The 22278-nt window shown below is 36.8% G+C and overlaps 1 protein-coding gene across 7 annotated transcripts in view; it reads left to right on the top strand.

Annotated features, from left to right (window-relative positions):
* The window catches only part of CUNH10orf11 (chromosome unknown C10orf11 homolog), a 747072-nt gene that overhangs the window by 373797 nt on the left and 350997 nt on the right, over positions 1-22278 (top strand). The gene's annotated exons all lie outside the window — the stretch shown is intronic.

Here is a 22278-nt window from a genome sequence, read left to right as displayed (position 1 = left end):
CATGCTACCTTTTTACATATTTTGATGTGTTAAATCAATCCAATTTTTACAATGATGGAAGACTTTTTTTACAAGGGACGTAAATTTCATAGCATTTAAGTGTGTTTTAAATTTTGTACTGAATTCTCTGATTCATACCTTGGTTACATAATGGTCTTGAAAACCACTGAAAAATTCCCCCTTTCACCACAAAAAAAAAAAAAAAAAAGAAAAGGATTGTTTTTATTATTTATTTTTCTTCCTTTTTGCTTTTAATAGAACCATAAATAAGGCTGACTAGTCTGGACTCTACTGCTATGTAAAAGCTATTTTAAAACATCTAACCATCTGCTTAATGGCTGGTAATAAGTTTCTAATGGTCACTCTTGATAAGATACTTTCAATTTGCTACAGTAGTAGTAATCAAACAGCCAAGCACATTCTACACTGATGTGGCTGAGATTGTTCACTTTCCTATCAGCGAAAGGGTTGTTACAGTCTTGCATAGTAAAAGAGCAGCAGCTTTGAAAGTTTTGTGTTCTAACAGCACTTTTTCGGGATGACGAATATGGGTCAGAGTTATGAGCTTATCAGGTGTTACACAAATGGGTAATTTCCAGTGTTTATATGTCCAGGTGTTGTTGCTACTGTGGTTGTAACAGGTCAGTTTAATTAATGATTGTTCTTTTTTTCCCCTGGATTATATATACTGAATTGCTGGCATCTAGGGCCTTGAATTCTTTTGTGTGATCCTGGCAGCTGGTGACGGCTCTGCAAATTATGAGTTTCTTGGCTTAAAACAGATTAAATTGCAGACAAAACAAGCTATCAGCTGAATAAATACTGCACCTCTGTTTGGCTTCAGCGAGAAGAAGGAGATTAGCGTGAGTACTTAGTGTTCATAATTACTAGTAAGAGGCAAATAGTAGGCTCAGGCTGACTGGAGATTGTTCCATTATATCCAATTAACACCCACTTGATTATTGTTAATTACTTGTGTTGGATGACAGAGGAGTATAGATGTCATACTTCAAACATACAAATACCATCTGGGTCATCAGTATGCTGACACTGATAATATTGTGCTCAGTCTCAGATGCTACGAGATATTTTCTCTGTGCAGTTTTTAGACTTCACTGCTTTTATCACTTCTTAAAATTCTTCTTAAATGTACTGCCTAAACAAAGATTTTTTTTTTCTCCTAAAAACAAACAAAAAAGCTGTATTTTTCTTATTGAATTCTTAAGGATGAAAAAAAGTCAACAGCACAAGATTTTTGTTGATGATAATTTTTTTGAAAAAGCCTTTTTATAAAGTAAGCAACTGAGGTTGAGACTCAGAATGTATTATGGTTATGGGAAGAATGCAATGAGTTTGCTATGCCAGTCAGAGTTATGATTTCCAAATTTAATATGTTGGGATACCCAACTCTCTTAGACTTCTTCAAAACCTGAAAAGTTCAATTATAGTGATCTACATAAATATTATTGTCACTTTTCTTGGTTACTTGTAAAGCATTATGATTAACGACTGAAACTAGTATCATAAAAAGGTGAGTTCCCCTAGTGCAATGAGTTAATGAAGACCTTTCTCTTTTTACGTTGTAATATATATTTAAACAGTAAAGGAACAGGCATTAGAAAGCCTATTGAAATAAGGAATTCCTAAGTATATTTAAAGATTTAAACAGGGAATTGAATATCTTGACTAGTCATTTGGAATCTATAATGTTAAAATAGTCTCCTTTTAAAGGGCATTCACAGCATTAAAAATCACCTTCCAAATACTGTAAATATATATATTTTATAATGAATAGATATCAGTGAAATGGAATATTGTCATAGGATAATAGGTTTTGGCTGATGAATGCTGAAGCAGAGCCAAAATGCTCAGTTTTAAAGTATGAGGCATCGATTCTGTGACAATCTTTTATTACAATTTACTTTTATTTCTCTTTGCCACCTGGCCTGTGTGGATACCATCATCTTATCTGAATGGGGACACTTAGAACTGTAGCATGTAGGAAACTGTACTCACCTAGAGTCTTCATGTTATGTTGTGGTTCTACTTAGAGGATTGTGTAAGGAACAGCTGCCAGACTTGCTTCTTATTTTCCAAAATAATTTCTCTGCTCATTATGAAGAAATACATTATCAGTGTTGGGTCTGTGAAGTGACAGAGAATGACTCAGCATTCTAATAAGCAGTGTTTAAAGATGTGCTGTCCAGCTTTGTAATGTAACAAAGAAATAGGACAGCATGTGTCTGTATTGGTTCTTAACTGTGCTTTACTATCCTTTTGTGAATGTTACTTGATTTTTTTTGTTGTAGCACTTTTTATATGTCAAGTGACAGTTATTCCTTCCTCTAAGTATGGTAGGTTTTTCTTACTGTAATATTTTGGACTCAAAGTTTTTTAATGGCCCTTGTTTTGGTGTTGTAGTGGTTACACAGTTCCGAGCAGAGTGTGTTCCTGACCCTTACTTGTACTGGTTTCTGATTTGATTTACACACAACTAACCTGAATGCTCATTTCTGCTTGTATGGAACCAAACCATCTTTCTCTACGTACCTGCAATAAACAAACTGAATTTGCAAACAAGAAGGGTAATGTCAAAACCTCCTGCAATTCACTGTTTTTAACAGGGGAAAAAAAAAAAAAAGGCATGATGAATTAGGTAGTTCCTCCTGTTATTTTCAAGTGTTCTTTAAGGGACTGCTTAGGATGTTTTACTTGATTTAACTTAGACATAAGTAATTCTCAATTCAGAGCAATGGTTTAGAACTTGACTGAATGTCCTTTTTGTGAAGTAATTATCCTGATTTTCTTGCTAAATGTTATTTTATGCATTACATTTAATAGCCTCTTTTTCTTTGGTATGGTAGAATAATGATGACGCCTTCTAACACTTAGGAGCAGAGAATATCCTCTTTGGTTTCTTCACAGTTTAGCATTTAGGCGTTAGAATAATAAGTTTCTCTTTTTGCATGTCTTCCCGACTAATATATTACAACAAACTAGGTGTAAGTTTTTAGCTTGGAGGTGTTTTTTGCTTCTATAAACAGTGTTCTTGTGTCTTTTTGGATGATGTTGTGTACATTGCCTGTATGGGGTTATTGGGTACTTTGTGAATAACCAAAGTCATTTCTATGCAATATGAAGGTTTGCAGTATTCAAAACCTGTGTCCATCTAGGAGACTTTTCTGTTTATGTTTATAAGTGCTTGGTGTGCACACTGCTTGTCCTAGATGAAGATGAAGAAAATTAACTTTACTCCAGCTGAAACCAGCACTCTCATATATCCATGTATGTCTGCAGAGTGGCTGATGTGAGGCTGTGTTTTGAATTTGTTGATCTTTGAATTTGTTCAAGTTTTCTGAACACAAAGTTGGTAATACAGAGATGTTTCTGTTGTTGCTGAGCAGGGCTTGCACAGAGCCAGAGCCAAGGCCTTTCTGCTTTGTTGTACTGCCACGCTGGTGAGGAAACTGGGGGTGCACGGGAGGCTGGGAGGAGACACAGCCGGGATAGGTGACCCAAAGTGACCAAAGGCGTATTCCAGACCATGTGACATCATGCTCTGTAGATAAAGTGGTGGGAAGAAGGAGGAAGGGGGGAACACTTGGAGTTCCAATGTTTGTCTTCCCAAGTCACTGTTACACGTGATAGGGCCCTGCTCTCCTGGGGATGGCTGAACACCTGCCTGCCCATGGGAAGCAGTGAATTAATTCCTTCTGCTTTGCTTGTGTGTGCAGCTTTTGCTTTCCCTGTTAAACTATGTGAGCATATATGTGTTCTAATAGTGTGTATTTTACTAAACTGTCAGGTTTCTTAATACCCAACCATCCTTCTTTTTGTTTGTTTCTGAGTCACAGAAAGGACAACATGGCATGGACTGTGCTTTCTGAAAAATATCTCAATGGATTGGCTTTGCATTAGGTATTTCCTTCTGCAGTCTTCTATGACATCAGTACAGTTTCAATGTTTCTTTCCTTTCTGTCTCAATTGTTCTTATGACAAAAAAAATCAAAGACAAAGCAATGTTTGTTGCAAAGTTTGAGTTCTGTGACAGTTGTGTCTTGTAAGTTCTAGAAATTAAAGTTTTGCATTAGAAAAATTGAAATGCATTCATCCCATAGCAAATTGGTATTACAGTAAATGTAAGGAAATTCTCATAATGATTAATACTGCATTGAGATTTAGAGAGGTTCATTGTGCCAGGGAGTTGAAAGAACTTTTAAGCAAAATATGAAGTGGAATCCAAACTATATTTTATCTTTGCAGTGAATGTGTTTCATGCATGGAGAAGTAATTATTTTTTAATAGTGGCATACATGATTATATCAGCTGCAGAGGAGACACTATGGCAACAATTGTGATGACAAAGAACAGCCGTGCAGTTGTGTCACTGTCCACTTCACAGGACATGATACCAACAGGCAGTATGTTTCAATGACTTGACTTCAGCCCTCTATGTTGGAATCCTTTTGTAATTTAAAAAATATGTATTGAGCCTTTTTTTCTCCAACCACACACTGCTGAGAAAGATTTTACTGCAGTGGACTCCAAAACTTAAATCTCTGTCCTTTGCCAGAGTGCCACTTAAAGTCATGGCAGACATTTCAAATCTAAGGGAAGTAAGAGCCCTGCCCTTGTATCAGGTGTTTTCAGAGAGGATTAAGAAGTACAAATTCCCAATGGAAAGAAATCCTGTTGAAACACACAAGCCCTAAATTCCACTCTAAGAAATCTAGAAAAGGTTGGTTTAATGTTACCTCCAGACAGGTGGATGAAGTGTGGAATTTCTCTTGCCACTTTCCTTTTGTTTAAATGTTTTTGAATGTAAGAGTATTTAGTAATTTTCATTTGTTTAATCTTGGAAATTAAAAAAAACAAAACAATTCTCTTTAAAAATTAAGTATTTTTGTATTGACTTCGCTACTTTCTATGCCTCCTGAATCACTGTTTGTTTAGAAGAATATTACATATAAAATTACTTAAAAATTTTATAAGCCCATCTCACTTTTGAAGGCTTAATGCATGCTAATGATGAATTGATATCACAAAATTATTTTTCAAGGCTAGCTGAAAATGTGGCTTCTGACTAAAAGTAAAGCCACATCATCTTGCTTCTTTTTCACCCTTTCCCTTTCTCCAAAGCATTTTAGATTAGTATGTTTTAAAGTTTTGGAAATTTTGACTATTTCTGGCATTTACAGTTTTGCCAAAGGGTCTGAATGTGACGTTTGTTTTTACGGTCCCCAGTGAACCCAGCTGAAATCTTTGTAAGATGACAGCGTGTATTCCTTTGCATTTTTTAATGCAGCTGTGATGATGTAGGATTTATATTACTAATAAAGATCCCATAAATGTCCATTCAAAGCCTCTGTATGATTGTATACAGTGCCTAGCAAAGAGGGTCATTGATATGACATAGATGATGCATTATATGCAATTATTGTTGCAGGACAGTTAGTTTGCTGTATGCACATAGGACATTTTGAACCTTAAAGTCTGTTTTGGGTCCTTAACCTGACCAAGTTAAATAGAAATGTCCCTCCTCCTGCCACCTTACTCACTCATTTGTCAATACAAAAATGGCTTTCAAAACCTTGTATTTATATTGCAGTCCTTTGCTTGCCACACTGAAGAGGCATGTGGCTTGCAATAACTGACCTGGACACATCCCCACAGTGATCTGCACACAAGCATGAGCTTCTCCAGCCTGGTTATGAGAGAAAACTGCCTACCCTTATCATCTCAGGTGCTGTGGCAGTGCAGAGCAGGTACCAGACTGAGGTGCCCTCCCAGGAGGCAAGGCTTATGAGCTCAGACTTTAACACCAGTGTGGCCAAATGCTGAGCGAGCAGAGAAAGTTTGATTGTAAGAACTGTGTGCAGAGGGGAAGTTTCTATCAGTCTGTAAATCCCTACTCACACCAGCAGAGACAGCAGGCAAAAAAGCTCTCCTTACTACTTTGACTCTATTTAAAGATCAGGAAAACAGTGTGTAACTGAATACTGTACTAGAAGTAGAGCATCCTGAACATGCCTCTAAAGCATCTGACATAGATGGATTTAGTATTAAACTTTTAATTTGTTTTTAAGTGGAGCAAAATCATTAATACTTTATTGAAAAGTTCTTATTTGTGTGTATCCATTACTGCATGCATGGCTCCAGTTTATTTTGAGCAATCCGTAAATTAGGGCTTAATCATTTGGGGGAAGACAACATGAGTTTAACATTGTCACATCTTTCATTGTTATTGCCTCTTTCTTAAATAATATAATTTGTGACAAATGTGAACATTAATTACAGTTAACAAAGAAATATAACTTGAAGTGATCGTATTTTAAAAAACATCCAATCAGTGAGATTATATCTTACACCAAGCTCTAACTCGAAGTTCAAAAGTCAGAAATCAAATGCCATCAGTTATCAAATTATGTTAATGGTTCTAATGAAAGCTTCTGGTATTTTGCTCAACACTGTGTTGCTATTATGGTAACTAATAGGACAAGAAAAGCTGATGGCCATGAAAAAATTAGAACTGACTGCTAGAGGTTTTTTTGGTTGGGTTGTGTTTTTTGGTTTTTTAAAATATATTTGACAATCTGTTTAGTCACCGAGAGTTACCATGTGGTCGACTCAGCTTTTTCATCAGGCATAAGAAGGATATCAACTGTATTTTATAACCATTTTAGACCACTTTAATTCTCCCTCTTTAAAAACCACTTTCACATTATAAGTTTGAGTTGCAAACCAACAAAGTGAAGAAAATTAAAGACTGACATTTTGTCACAATCTTTACAAGAAACTCTGCTGCACTTACTACATACATTAACCTGAAATATCTGTATATAGTTTACAGAGTTGAAAAAGGAATAATTAATGACAATTTCTGTTATATCAGTTAGATATAAGTGTTTGGAACTTGAAATTGTCGAGAGGCAGATTTATTTTGCTGTGTATTCACTTGAAGGGTTGAATGCTGCAATTGAGAAATTCAAGTAATTCTAAACCACCTCATGTATTAATACAGTTTAGTACTAGCTGAAGCTTTACAAAGTTTCCTAAGAAATCTGAAGGATTTAATTTTATTAAAATAGGACTCTCTCTTTTTCTTTTCTTTTTGATAGCTCTGGAGGATTAATTATTAATTTCCTTGACTAAAATTATTTCATAATGTTTTGTGAAGTAAATTATAGCACTTTGTTAGAAATCCCTAAATGTCTTGAGAAACTTGCACTTTATTTACATGCTTAAATTACTGATGGGACTTGGAACATTGGTAGTGTATGCTAGTAGTTATCAAATACTAGATTAGCGATATACCTCTTAGTTTGGATCCTTTACCTTTTTAAAGCTCAAACTCTGAAGCTGTAAGCCAAAATAATACAAGTAGAGAATATTCAAAGGCTGTAAATAACAATTATTCCCGTTGACAAACACGCAGTGTTGAGGGAAGCAATGATTTATCTGGGTCCAGGTTTGAAGACACTGCCATGTAAACATCCTAAGAGCATTTCCATGGCTGAGATATGTGTATTAAATCGTGTGGTGGGAATGCTGTGGAAGTGGGGGTGAGTGGGAGGAAGTACATAGATGGTAGGTAAGTCAGCTCCTGAGGATTAAAGAACATCCATGTAGCTATCGCATTTTCAGATTCCACCTACAAAGTCTTAATCATGCTCAGTCACCAAATTTTGATTTTGATTTCCTTTTATATGTAGAACTTTCTCAGTGTGTTCTGCTGTATCTGTGGATAACACTGATAGAATTGCTCACTCACTTTGTATTTAAGTATCATGAAAGAACAGTGTGCTAATTTGACACCTCCCTCCCCCAGGATTTTCTTACTTAGAAGAGATGCAATAAATATTTTTAAATATTTTTAAAGAAGAGTCCATTGGACAAAAGGAGAGAAAGCGACAGTGGATTTATTTTCTTTTTGTAATACACGGAATGAGTAAATCTTGGACTTCTATTTTTTTCCTCCATAGACAGACAAAGGTGTTTCTGAGTTTTGAAGCAGAGGAATCCTCTTTTAATGATTTTCAACCTGGAAGCTAAAGCAGGCGTGATTCCTGAAAACGTGACCAGTATGGAAAGTCTATGTACGGAAACATTTGGGTATATTCAGTGCAGAGGTTTCAGATATACATTTTGAGCTCTCTCTGATGATGACCTGACTGTAAATTTACTTGTTGTAGTCCAGAGTGATATTCTTGTAATGGTTAACTGGTGCTTTGTAAAAGCTGCAGGAAGCTAGCAAGAGCCTTAAAGCTAACAAATAATGTTCACCATACTTGAAGGGACGGAAACAAATTTTATCTGAAAGAGAAGACAGAAGGATCACCTTCTAATTTCAAAGTGATAAAAATAATGCTGCAGATAGTAATGTTAGAGCATGCTATTGTCAGTAGGCTCATGGCAACCTCAGCCCAACTTTCTGAAATGCAGTATCAAAACAAAGATGCTTAAATTTTAATGCCAAGTGTGCAATATACTATATTTTGGTATGGACACAGTACAGTCAAAGCTGTATTCTTAAAGCTTTAACTACGCTAGCTTTGGGTTTTGTCTGTTAAAATCCATTGCAAAACTGCAGTCAAAAACGGTAAGAGAATCTTCAACTGCATTAAATACTTTTTGTTTCTTGTGCATTTAATAAATGTCGAGAGTTGTGTGCACATCTGGGTACAAACATATACCAAATTTATTTCATCCACTATTTACTCAAACAGAAACTGATAAATAATACTTTCACATTTTTGTTGTGTTTTATTTCTGCCACACCAGGGGCTCAAAAAATGAATGTGTCAGTAAAGGATTTGACAGTGTGTTACGACAGTCATCAATCCAGCAAGCCCTGTAGCCATAAATAAGCTTCATACAGTGCCACACTAAAGAGGACAGTTTTTCTTCTGCAGGACATTGAAAATGTCACGGCAAGGGAATTGTTTGTCCCTGTCTCCACGACAACGCCACCAGCATTTATCATTAACTTTCACACCAAGATTTTAATCAGTGGTCTTTGTGGCATAAGACCGAGTCAACATCAGCCCAAATTTTCGAAGCCGTTACTCTAATTATGACGAGAAGCTATAGATTGATGAGCTTAGTTTTCTGCAAGGACTGGTGGCAGTTAATTCCTGTGACCTGTGTGCCTCCAGTAGTCTCTTTTCGAGATGGAGTCTTGAAAGTTCGATTATTAGTGACAGGTTGTAAGTGAGAAGAAGCTTATCTCTCCAGAGAGTGTTGATAACTTGAGACAAGGTTTAACTAGGAAGTAGTGCGACAGTAGATGGCAAAAAAAAAAGAAAAAAAAGGGTAAAAACCCCCCACCTTCTCTATCTCTGGCAAGCACACTGTAATGAGAAAATACAGACAGCCACAATTTCACAAGTTGTAAATTCTGGTAGTCTTCAACTGTAAATTCCGGTGGAGCTGGTTTCACTCAGCTATTTGAAAACGTGTGAAAATATTTGTCCTGCTGCTTCTCCTGCATGAACACGTAGTGCTTTTCAGCAAAAGCATTAAACATTCAGAGCCTTGGTACGTGCAGTTCCATTAGGTTTGTAAGTCCCTGAAAAATGAGAAGAAATATGACATTTCCTTATGTGAAAAAGAAAAATAGAAGCACTTGCTGCCTTATTTTCATGCGTATTGAGACTGGCCAAACCAGTATTATCATTGGTGTTAATATTATTTATGTGCAAACAGTGTGCTCAGAGCTGTACAAGTCAAACAAGACGATGTGTCCTTGCTCTGAGGGGCTTGTAATCTAAGTAGACAGACAATGCAAAATGCACTAGGAAAACCTAGAGGAGAATTATGTCTGAGTTAATTCATTTATTTGTTCTTGGTGATGGGTAGGCAATGTTATTTTTGCTGACTAGAATGTGTGTTTGCAGAAGGAGTGGTGTCAGAAAGGTGAGGGCTCTGCATGTGGATTGAATGGGAAATATGGGAGCAAAAATGTGCAAATATTCAGTAGAAGGATTTATTAGTGGAGGAAAAAAATGGTTGTTGGGTAAGTTAAGCATCAGTATACTTCTTTCCGAGAGAATAAATGGGGAGGCAGGGAGGCAGAGTAGTTACTGAAGATTATATAGTGTGGCAGAATCACAACAATACCTCAGTAGTTAGGAAGCTCTAACCAGAGATGGATACTACTCTGCTGATTAATTGCCTTTTGTCTCTGATTTCTGTTAGGGATTAAGTAACTTGTGGAACTCTACCAACAAGGTGGAGAAATAATTCTGGAAATCACTCACTGAGTCCCTACTGTTTCTTCTGGGTTTTTTTGCTTTGCATTCCTCAAAGCATTTTGGGAAAATGGATGTATAGGAATGAAGTCCTGCTGAGCTGCGTGACAGAGACTTTCCTTCAAGTGGTCTGAAAACATTTGAGCTTCTTCTAGGATATCCAGATCTCAGTTAGTCAGCATGGGCAGATGAGTTCATTCTTAAGCGTGTTTAAAAAATTATGAGCATAGCCAGGTACTAAATACCTAGGAAAGCAGGCAGAACAGGGGATAAAAATAAAATAATGGAAGTATGTAGGTGGCTTGAGGAAAAGCAAGGACTGCAAGAAGTACACAAACATGTTTACTATAATTAGCAGTAGTAGCAGAAATTGCATGTTGTGTCCCTAATTCTACTGCTCATTAAATCAGAAATTTCACTCTTTAACTGCTGAGTGCTGTAAATATGAAAGCTGTTGACCTAATTTGCTGTGGGAATTAATAGAATTCCTAAAGCTGTTTCCTAGTGGGAGAAGCTTTCAGTTTCTCTTGGTTTCATCCTTTTATTTCCCCAGTTGTTTCATTGCTATGGTCAGCGAGCAATGGGACTTCACAATACACATTGTCTTGAAGGTTCAGCAAATTGCATGATGAAGACTCTTTTTTGTAATAAGGATTTTGAAACATCCATCTGCTTTTGAAGGATGAATAGTGTTAGGGAACTGAATGAAAGCAAGTTTTTAAACCTTGAGTATCTGAGAATACTTTCTTTAATCTGTTGTATGCCCTGTCTTGAGCTTTCAATGAGACTTGTGTCTGAAAGCGTTGAAGTCTTCACTGCAGCCATATAGATGTTAATTGCAGTTGGGGTTTGGCCACATTTTCCTCGTGAGTGCCATTTAGTTGTGCATAGCCTTTCCTAGCCAGGGGCTTGCCTGTGTTAGGTCACTGTCTTGCCAGTTGTGCCAGCATAATTCTGCTGGCAGTCTCCTAGGGGAGAGCAAGGTATGCCAGAAGAAGGAGCATTTTCATCTACTGTTGTTGAAACTCCTTGAACAAATGCACATTCGTGCTATCCTGACCATCTCTATACCACAGATTTTGCTGGCATGGATGTCATGGTATTTTTTTCCTCTCACTGTTCCATCTGAGTTTGATGTGCTAACAGCACTTTGGGCCTGCTTTCAGCGATGCAGCTGCTTCTGCCTCTAAACTTCACATTCACAGCTGTAAGACCCATTTATTTTATTCCATTTAGTCAAATTTTTCTATTTAGAAATGAATAGAAACTGTAATATTTTGATGAAACAGAAAAAATAACTGGAGTATATGAGTATTAGGAAGTGGGGAAAGGAATCCTCTTCACATTCTTGGATGATACTAGAGATAAGCAAAAGGGAATGGAGGGCCTATAACTAAGATTAAACTAGATAATGAGTAAGATATTCTTTTGTCAAGAAGCACTAGCTTGTATGGTGACAGCTCTAGTCCATAGTGACGATAAGATTAAGAAATCGTATAAATGGAGCATTACAAAGTTATTACCAAGAATTTGTTTCAAAACTGTTGCTTCTTTTGAAGAAACCTAACCCAGATTTCAAATTGCCCCTTAGATATTGCTGCAGCTCAGTTCTCTTCTAGCTGCATATGGTACTCAAAGGATGAGTTTGAAATTAAATATGATTTGCAGAAGCAGTGGTTTGCTGCGCTGTTCTAAGTTTCTGGCCTCTGATTTTAATCTGCTAAAAGTTGATGTAACCAATGGAGCTATTCAGCAGGTTTTGGTGTGTTTTTCTTTCTTTTTTGTTTTTTTAAGGCCTGTCTGTCCTTGTTAATTAGAAGTGTACATATTGGGAAATTAACTATGAAATACTAAAAATGATAAATTATTTCTTATTTGAAAGTATAAATTAAAGGTTTAGTGTATATAAAATTTGTCATGTTTAATTGCAAGTTCAATTAAAATTCAGGATAATGATGATTTATACAGGATTCTGTGTAATTTGATATTCATTAGCTTAGCCAGACACATGCTGATATTAGCTCGTTAATTATGTTTCCTTTTGTTGAAAGCAGCCTTGTGAAAGCAATCTGCTCAAAGTTTTTTAAACTCATTCTGCTAAATGAATATTTGGCAGCTGTTCATGTTATTGAGATGGTCACTGTGGCTACACTTCACTCACATAGCATCAATCATACCTACTGAATGACAAACAAGGGTTTCTCATTACAAACCCATTTATGAAGGTTATGGTTGATATTAAAGAGCTATTGCATGGCAGCATGATACTGCTTTACAGTAATATTAGAGTGTAACTACAGCTAGAACTGGCCTCTCCCACACAACCAGAACAAATATAGTTTAATGGGGGACAGGGAGAGGAAAAAAACCCCTGTTTCAGATGCAAGTAATATAATCTGTGTATGAAGTGCTGAGCTGCTTTCACATCTCTGGAATGTGGAAGGGAACACTGTAAAAGTTGTGAGACATTAATGCATAAAAAAGCAATGTGTGTAGCCTTCTGGGGTGTTAGGTCTGTGCTCTTCAGGTGTTCTTAACACTCTCTTCTAAGTGGAACTGACCTGAATAATTTTAGAGATGGATGTCATGAAGTCGTTCCCAGAGAGAACTGCATCCAGCTGGGGAGGGGAGTTATCCTTTGGGAGGAATCAGCTCTGCTCTGGAGGCCTCTAGCCTTTGCATTAAGTAATTTTGCAGAATTGTCAAGGCTATGGGGGATTGAGCAGCTTAACATTTCAGGATCACTAGAGATTTTTATCTGAAAATATTTGAGGTAAATGCATTTGCTGTTTAATGAAAAGACAAGTATAGCTTTGAAGGATTGATGGCATGAAATCTAATTCTTTTGTTTCTGCTAAAAAGAAAATGCACCAAATGTACTGAGGGCTCTGGCACTCAAACGGAGTTATCGTTTCTCTGAGTGTTTGCTACAGGAATATACAGGTATCTTTGTCTTGGCATGCTGGCTAGCCTCTGTCCTTCCCATTAGCAGTCAGCAGTGTCATGGACCTGTTGAGACTGTGTCTTGGATCTGAAGAAGTCTTCCTTCTGGAGTTCCTCAGTCAGTTTTATTTGCCGGAGTAAACTCGTGGACTTCAGGGACAGATGATGTGCTGGACTGCTGTATGCGTTAGGCATTTTTTTCATCCAGGTGAATGAATGTTAACACTCAAGATCAGAGTGTTGGACAAAGAACAACTTTTTTTAAACTTTGCTTTCAGAACTTGCTCTTGTGATGTGCTCTTCATTTTTCCGTGTGCTATGTCACCATCCAATAATGATAAACCAGTATTGCTTTCAAGGAAGGAGCAACAGCCAAAATCAATAGATTCTTGTCCCACCCACCTGCATCCTCTAAACTTTTTTTGAGAGGTGCTAGCTATGAAAACAGTTTAAAACTCATCTAAAAGGGGGGATTACAGTATTAAATCAAATGGAAGTTTACCTGTTGATTACCTTTGCTTGAACCAAGACAGTAATACACAGTGACTTTATGTTGCATTGTCAGCTGGAACAGTTTCACTTATCTGAGCTTGGTTAGCATAAAAGTTACTCTTCTATCTGTGTGTTATCTTTATTGCATGGCATTGTGGTGCCAGTAAAGACTTTGACTAGGTGATTGATCATTGTTGATTCTCTTGGAGGTACAGCTCTTGGGTTAGAGAGCCAGGTGTTTTTTTTGTAGGCAATATGATAGTAGCTACTGTAGGCTTGGAAGAAGAGCTTAATATGAGAAGCAGATGTGATAGAAAAGATTTGAAAATTAAGGTATTAAAATACTTTCAAAAGACTTTAAAGGCAATAAAAATTTGGCAGACATGTTAGAAACTTCTTAACCTTCTTTCTCTGACCCTGCAAAGTGCCTGGCTTCATGGTTTTTTGTTTCACGTTCTAGGTATCAAACATCTGCTTTGAAAATGCAAGCAATTTGTTTTCTGTAATTGTCCTGAGTTCTTTTGATTATTTTTTGGACATTGTTTCAAGGCTTCAATTCGCTAGAAGTATTAATGGAATATTGGTCTAATATTTAGACTGTTAGGGCAAATTAAAACGCAAGCAGCTGCTTGAGGGTCGTTGGTTTTTAGGTGTGCACTTAGTGTGTTTCCTCCTGTTCAGTTATAGAAGTGACTATTTTGAATAAAATGTATGTAATTTTAATGTATTATAATTTAATGTAATTAAAATGCAAAATATTTTTCCTTCATTATTTCACTGTGAAACAAGATTTTAGAGTTCTGTTTGTTATGAACTGTTGCACATCGATCCTCTAAATCTCATAGGCTTGATGAGGAAGTAGTAAATTGTTTATATTTGTTTAATGTTTTTTTTGTCCACCCTTTAATTTAGTATTTCTCAGATTAAAAAGGCCCATGAGGAACCAGTAACACAGAATAGCAAGGAAGCATTGGTAGAAGACCTATTGAATGAGCCTGCCATTTTTTACCTAGTTATTTGTTGTAGAATCGCACTTTTAACTTTTCTTTGATAGCACTTTGATTATAAAAGCTAGAATTTCCCAATCAGGTAGTGCACAATATTTTACAAAGTGTTTTAGTATAATTTTTGAAAGCGTCTCTTTTTGCTAAATAAGCCTATTTTTGCTGTATAATAATACTGTTATAAAGTACGGAAGAATCTGATTATGGTAATTGTTGCTTTTTTGATTCTCAAGATTTTATTAATTTTAACTTTCAACAAAAGGAAGTATCCACTGATTGTAAGTGACAGTGACGTGTTTATAGAAGCTCCTGAAAAGTCACATCTAAAAAAGAAAAATCTTTTTAGAAAGAAAATCATTTGTCCCTAGTAGCAAAACCATGCTGGTAACTGCTTATTGAGGAAGACCTTGTCAGCTTTTAATCACAATACGTTGTTGGGTAATAGTTTGAAAATTATTTATAGAATGGAATCCCAGCTGTGCTCAAAATGCTATCATTTAATACGTTGCCTGCGATTGTCATTAGCTTTTTTTTTGCCTAAGGATTATAAAGAGAACAAAGATTTGGCTGTATTTCTAAGATTGAGCACTATATGAAATTTTCGTCAGGGGACTTGTTGACCTTGTGTAAAGTTGCCTCTTTGAGAAGCTCTTTATATTCTGGCTGCAGTTGCTATGGCAGTTGGATAAACTTAACAACAGCCAGCATGCCCTGGTGCAATATATTGTAGAAGCTTGGCCTCCAAATGGGTATAGTTGTTTACTGCAAAGTTTACAGCCAGTGTAGAAATAACCATCAGTCAAGCAAACCATGTATTTAAAAAGCATAGGCTGATGTATTTTTTAATGTACATAATGTGTACCTGCATATAGACAATGCAAGAAATCCCTTACTCCACATGGGATCATACATTCTCTATTGCTTGCTATTAAAAATGGCAGGCTGCAAGTAAAATTATTTATCAAGATTTATAACTTATCTGTAACTTGAGCTAGAATATTGCAGTACATTTTAAGTACAATTGCATTAGGTTGATTGGTTATTTTGGTTTGTTTTCCTAGTGTGGTAGCCTTTCTAGCTCTTTCATCTTAAACTATAATGTTCTGCTATTAGAAAAACACAGGGTTGGTCTCCTAATATATTCAACCCAGAACATCGCTTCAGTGACATTAGTGGTTATTTTGTGTCCATCTCTGCTCCTGGGAAAGGTAGACTTGATCAAGAAGGTTATGATTGCCATCTGCTTGCAGGTATGGCTGACTCAGCAGCAGTATGTGGTTAGTCTGACTTAAAGGAAAGGACAAAATCCTGCTATTATCCTTCTCCTCAGGGACAACTGCCATTCTCCATCAAGAAGACAACCATTCAGCCAGAAAGATTGACTCCCAGAAATTCACCACAATCACTTTAGTATTTTAAATTTCAGATGGGACTAGAATTGATGGTAGTAAGGGCAGAGGCTCAGAGCCTTGAATCTTTATTCTTAAGTGAGTTAAGCAAAACTGCTAGCTCTGAAGAAGTCTGTATTTCTTTTTAACAGTTAGAAAATAGGATAAATGAGGAAGGGAAAATGCAGTCACTGTTTGGAGGTGGGGAAAAAGAGATTTTAACCCTTTTGATGATGAGAAAACGGAATCCTAAATTATTATTTAATCCTATTTGGATGTCTGTGTTGGTGTATGAATGGCTAAAAAAAAGATACAATAAACATAGTTTCTTTAGTAAGTAAAATTGTTGAAAATAGCTTTACATGTAAGGCTTAATCTACTGTCATGTTGCTAGTAGAGACCAACATATGTAGTAAGCTGAAGTTGCACCTTTTGGTAAAAAGTAAAAATGAATAAAATATGAAAAAGGAGTTAAGTGAGATCAAAAGAAATAGTGCAAACCTAAACTAACATTGTCTATTAAGTGCTTGGTTTATGACTGATAGTGCTGCTTCTATGTATTTGCTATCCGAAAATGTTCCCACTCAATTGTGGTATCAGCATTTATACAGAGCCTTCCTTTAATAATAATAATAATAATCTGTGTTCTTTCATACATGAGATCCATAGAGCTTTCCTAATGTAATAATGTTCTTTGAGGTGTCTCAGTCTTTGGGATGCTGAGTATTACTTGCATTTTGAAATTGCACTAATGTTTTTTTTTCATGTTTTACAAACAACACATACTAGACGATGAAAGAATACCAGCAGAATACCAACATCTTGGCTTTTTTCCTTTTATTATTAAATATACTTTATAAAAATATGTATTTTATCAGACTACTGTGTGCATGCATTCCCATTTCTGCTTCTTTCCCAACAGGTGCTCTATCTGGAAACTAGGAAAAGTTAGCAGAGGAAACAAACATGTTGTCATTCAGTCACTTTGAAGTGACACATTTAGAAAACTGTGCCAAGTTCCAATGAGAATGTTGGGGTAACTTGAGGTCTTGCTTGCACTTGATTGCTAATTCAGTGCTCTTGAAAATGTAATGTGTATGAAGTAGAGCATGGCTTCTGAATAACCAGAAAAGTAGATTTTTTTGTGTTAGTGGAGGCAGAAAGTATTGTTCAGAGCACTACTATATAACCCATAGTTATAGGCTATTGTGAAATTTGGGAAAGTTCTGGTAGTGAGAAGGTATAATTCTTTATCAGCATATTGAAAGTAAATTTTTCATTGTCACCATCTTTCTGATACATGTGTGAATTTAATCTCTAGAATAAGTGGCAGAAACTAAAAGGACATCAGTCTTTGTAATTCCAGTTGGTTGTTTACTCTGCCTTTAGAGCACCACCAATGATGAAAAGGGTGCAGTCTTATGAACAGTGCTCTTTCTAGCATTCTAAGAGATGGCTGTTATTCATTGCCTTTAATCTGAAAATGGGTTAAAATCACTATTTGTGAAATGCAAATGCATGTCTGTTTCATGATAGGAACTCATTTCACTTTTTGCTAGCATTTCCATATGCATTCTCAGTCTGCTTCACTTCACAGAAATCTCTGTCCTCCTTTTAGATAGATAGGAATCCAAACTTCTATTAAAAATTAGGTTACTCCAACCATAGTGTATTTATAAAATGTATCTTACCTTCAGGAGAGAAGGGAAGAGGCTTTGTCTGCTTTTGGAAAAATATGATCAGAGGACTAGAGAACCTCTGAGACCAGGCTAAGAGAGCTGCTGTTCTTCAGCCTGGAGAAGAGAAGGCTCTGGAGAGACCTTTTAGACCATGTTGCAGTTCCTAAAAGGGTAAAACAAAAAGGCTGGAGAGGGACACTTCACAAGGGCATGTTGTAGAATAAGATTTTAAACTGAAAAGGGGGTAGGTTTAGATTAGGTATTAGGAGGAGCTGTTTACTCTGAGGGTGGTACAGTGGAACAGGTTTTCTCAAGAGGTGGTAGAGGCTCCATCCCTGGGCATGTTCGAGGTGAGCTTGGATGGGGATGTGGGTGACCTGACCTAGGTGAGATTTCCCTGCTTATTGCAGAGGGATTGAATGGAATAGATGATCCCTAAAGGTGCCTTCCAACGTGGACTGTTCTGATTCTGTGATTTCTGATTCTTTCAGGATATGTAAAGCCTCAGAGCTTTAATTATAAAGATTGGAATGGTGTGTAGGGTAAAGAAGATGACTTCTAGAGCTGAATGTTTATCAAACTCTGAGATTTGAAGCAATTCTATAAAAAAACAGAGACATTTTCCTCTAAGTCAACCCTTTTTTTCCCCCGGTCATTTGCTTTAGTTTACATTTAACGTTCTCTGACTTGTATGGTTTATTGAAAAGTTTGCTTTCCCTTTGGACCAATGAGCACAGCTTCATGAACTATGAAAAAGAACCCCCTCCCCCACTACCCATCCCACCCCCAAACCCAACAAAAAATCCCCCACCCTTCAGATGAAGGGGATAACATCAATATTAGTTTGCTTTTAAGCATTGGAAGACCATATTATTTTTATGTGGTTGTCAGAGGAAATAGCAAAATGTTCTAAACATTGCTAACAAATGCGTTTAATACGTAAACAGGATCCTTTACCTTGGAAGTGTGTGAGGGATGGATTTAAAGGAGGTACCACTGAGATTTATGTTGTTACAGAACTGTTAACTAATGACCCTGTGAATACTAGCGTGTGTGTATATATTTATTTATTTATTGAAGTCTGTGAGTGCCTTCATGTAAAGTAATATGAGATATAAAGAGCAAAAGCAGTTGTGGGTTTGTGTTTTTTCTCTCTTTTTTTTAATGATCATGTCTTTGAGACAAGTTTACTAGAAAGCAGTTTACTAGCAAGATGGATAAAATGAGAAGACAAGTGATCCTCTTCATTTTCATTTATTAGTAAATTGTAGAGTTATTTCCATTGGTCATTTTCTGGTAAAAAAAAAGGATGTAATGCTCAAAAAACATTAACACCAAAGCAGAGAAGATATGTTTAAACCTGTCCTTAACTACATAGGGCACATGCAAACTCTCAAACTCTGTTCTTCCTTTATCAGGAAAATTGATTTTACAGATTCACATGGATTATACTGATTTACAGATTTCTGTGCTGAACTTGTCTCCTGGGAAGTGTGAATTTGTATAGGAAGTTCAGACACAAACATGGTTCAGAAATAGTAAGGTTCTCTGGAACAAGCTTTAATAAGCTTCCCAGTGGATCTGATGCACAGAGGTTTTAGTATCTGTACCTGTATCTTACCCCACAGCTTGAAAGGGAAGATTTCTATTTGTTTTGTTAAATGGTAGATGTTCTCTCCTACATAATATCTATTGTCACAGTGAAAGTTTGAAAGAACTGGCTTTACATAATTCAAATAAGTGAACTAAGAAGGTAGAAAAATTTGTTTATGCTGAGGTGCAAATTGTAGATGTTAACATTAGTAGTACCAAACCAAAGAGGTTTAAAGAAGGCATAGTATCTTTAATGGGTTTCTTGGGTCAGAACTACATTCTTCAATTTCTTAAATATGACATGAAAATAAGAATGTTGTAGTCACACAGAATGAATTTAACTATTGTGTAGTTCAGGATGCTTACACTTTTGCTGATTTTAAATGACATACATTCCCTATTTTTTCTTATTGGTGTAAGTTTCATTATTTTTAAACTTAGTGTAAAATTAAGGAATCACAGGATTAGGGTTGGAAAGGACCCCTGGAGATCATCCAGTCCAACCTCCCTGCCAAGGCAGGGTCACCTAGAGCAGGTGACACAGGAACCGTTCAGGTGCATTTGGAATGTCTCCAGAGGAGACTCCATGCTCTCCCTGGGCAGCCTGTTTCCCTGCTCTTCCAACCTCAACATAAAGAAGCTCTTCCTCATGTTGAGGTGGAATTTATGTCTTTGTTTATGGCCATTACTCCTTGTCCTGTCACTGGGCACCATGAATAGAGTCTGGCACCATCCCCCTGACACCCACCTTTGAGATGTTTGTATGGATTGATGAGATCCCCTCTCAGTCTGCTCTTTTCCAGACTAAACAGGCCCAGCTCCCGCAGCGTCTCCTCATCAGAGAGATGCTCCAGACCCTGAATCATCTTTGTGGCCTCTGCTGGTCCCTTTTTTCAGTAGCTCCTTGTCTTTCTTGACCTGTTGAGACTAGAATTGAACAGAGCACTCCTGCTGTGGCCTCACTAGGGCCAAGTAGGGGGGAAGATCACCTCTGTTGACCTGCTGGCCACAGTCTTCCCGATGCACCCCAGAATCCCATTGGCTCTCCTGGCAGCAAGGTCACTCTACTGGCTCATAGCTTGTCATCCACCAAAACTCCCAGGTTCTTCTCTGCAGAGCTGCTCTCTAGAAGGTCAGCCCCCAACTTGTACTGGTACCTGGTGTTATTCCTCCCTAGGTGCAGGGCCTTGCACTGGCCTTTGTTGAATACATCTGTTTATCTCCAAGTTCTTGAAAAATTTTGGAAAATTCACTGAAGGGAAAGAAGGGTGGAGAGATTTGGGCAGAGTAGCTCAGTGATGTGGGATAGAACTGGGTGTATAATTATAGTATAGTACCCTATAGTATAGTGCCCTATGTACTCTCCAGTGCTCATGTTTTCCTTGAAAACCAGATCCAAAATGGATGACATTATGGATGACAATATACACTGGGTTGGACTGAGATAGTACAGTCAGCTGGCAGGTAACGTAGTATCTGATTGTAGCTGGTTAACAGAAGGACAAGAGCTTCAGAGGTTTTGGAGGTGTGTAATAATCTTAATAGAGAACTTGGAAATTCATTGTGTGAAATTCAAAATAGGATGAGTTGCTATTTGGAGAAACATGATTAGGAAAATGTGTGCAAAGAGTAACTTTATTTGTAACCTGCTCCTGTGCAAAGTCAAGAAAAACTGTTTAGAATAAATTTATATAGATCTGGAAAAGATAAATCATGGTAATCCTTAATCAGATTAGCACTTCTAGATGAGCAAGTCTTTTTTGTTCACTTTTGTTGGGGACCATTAGATATTGTTCCATTGTAAGGCATCTGTGTTGAGGCTATTGACTGAGCAGCTGTTGCTCGATTCTCTTAGTGTTGTCCTTGCCTCTTTGCTTTAAATAGGTTCCAGACGTTTGAACTTTACCTCTTAACATGCTTTTTAAGAAATGGCAGGGTGAATCTGAAAAGATTTTACCTGAGGGTGAGAGCTTAGATATGCCAAACAGGCTTATTTCTTCCTTTTTGTAGTCAAAGAGTAACTTCAGGGATGTAACTTAAGCTCCATACTGTGTTTGCATACTTATAGCAGGTTTTAATTGTATTGAATTGCAAAAAACACACAGTGGTAACTGAATGATACTTGCAGAAGCATTACTTATCACTGACTGTCTCATGTCTTGCTCTAGAAAAAGCTATGCTACCAGTTGCCAAGGGTAGGATTTAAAAACTGAGATACTATATTAAAATACGCCATTAAAATTTTTGACTTTCTCATGAATCCTTATGTTCCTAGCATTTTAGCACTTTTGAACTTTTCACTTATGCTGGCGTCTAGTTATATAGATTATCTTTCTTTAGGTAAGAATGTAAGCTTTTGTGCGTAAGATCCTGCATGGAGAGCACAGTGGTGTTGGTCACTGGACATGTCTGCATATGGTACATTAGGAAATAGTTTCATCTGCGCTTATATGCAGAAAGTGGGGAGGGGAGACTAATTCTTTCCTTGCTTTTTGAGTGTGTGTGTTTGAAATTGGTTACAAGACTTATACTAAAGATACTCCTCGAGAGAATGTTAGTCCTGTGGGGATTTTTTTTAGTCCACTGAGAGAGACTCATTGTGGCATAGGACCAAGACGTAGGCCAAGTGGAAATACAGCAAAGTGATTTAATAGAAAAGGTAATTCCTATTCAAACTGGATGGTCCCTTATTCATTTCCTCGGATTATCATCAAATTTATGTCACCAGCAAAGGAGCTTTATTGAGTTTCACAGATATATTCCTTTTGCTTTCATTGTCATTAGTTGGCACACTGACATTTTCATATGTGTCTCAGCTAATGCCTCAAAATTACTCCATCTACAAATGTAACAATTGAACAGATAATTTTAATAAGATTCAGCTTGACTTCAGACTGCACTCCTTCCTTTCTTTATAGAATGCAAATTG

This window comes from Corvus brachyrhynchos, unplaced genomic scaffold, assembly GCF_000691975.1.
Source record: "Corvus brachyrhynchos isolate BGI_N302 unplaced genomic scaffold, ASM69197v1 scaffold279, whole genome shotgun sequence".
In the NCBI taxonomy this organism is placed as follows: Eukaryota; Metazoa; Chordata; class Aves; order Passeriformes; family Corvidae; genus Corvus; species Corvus brachyrhynchos.
This window is presented reverse-complemented; position numbering and strand designations above follow the sequence as displayed.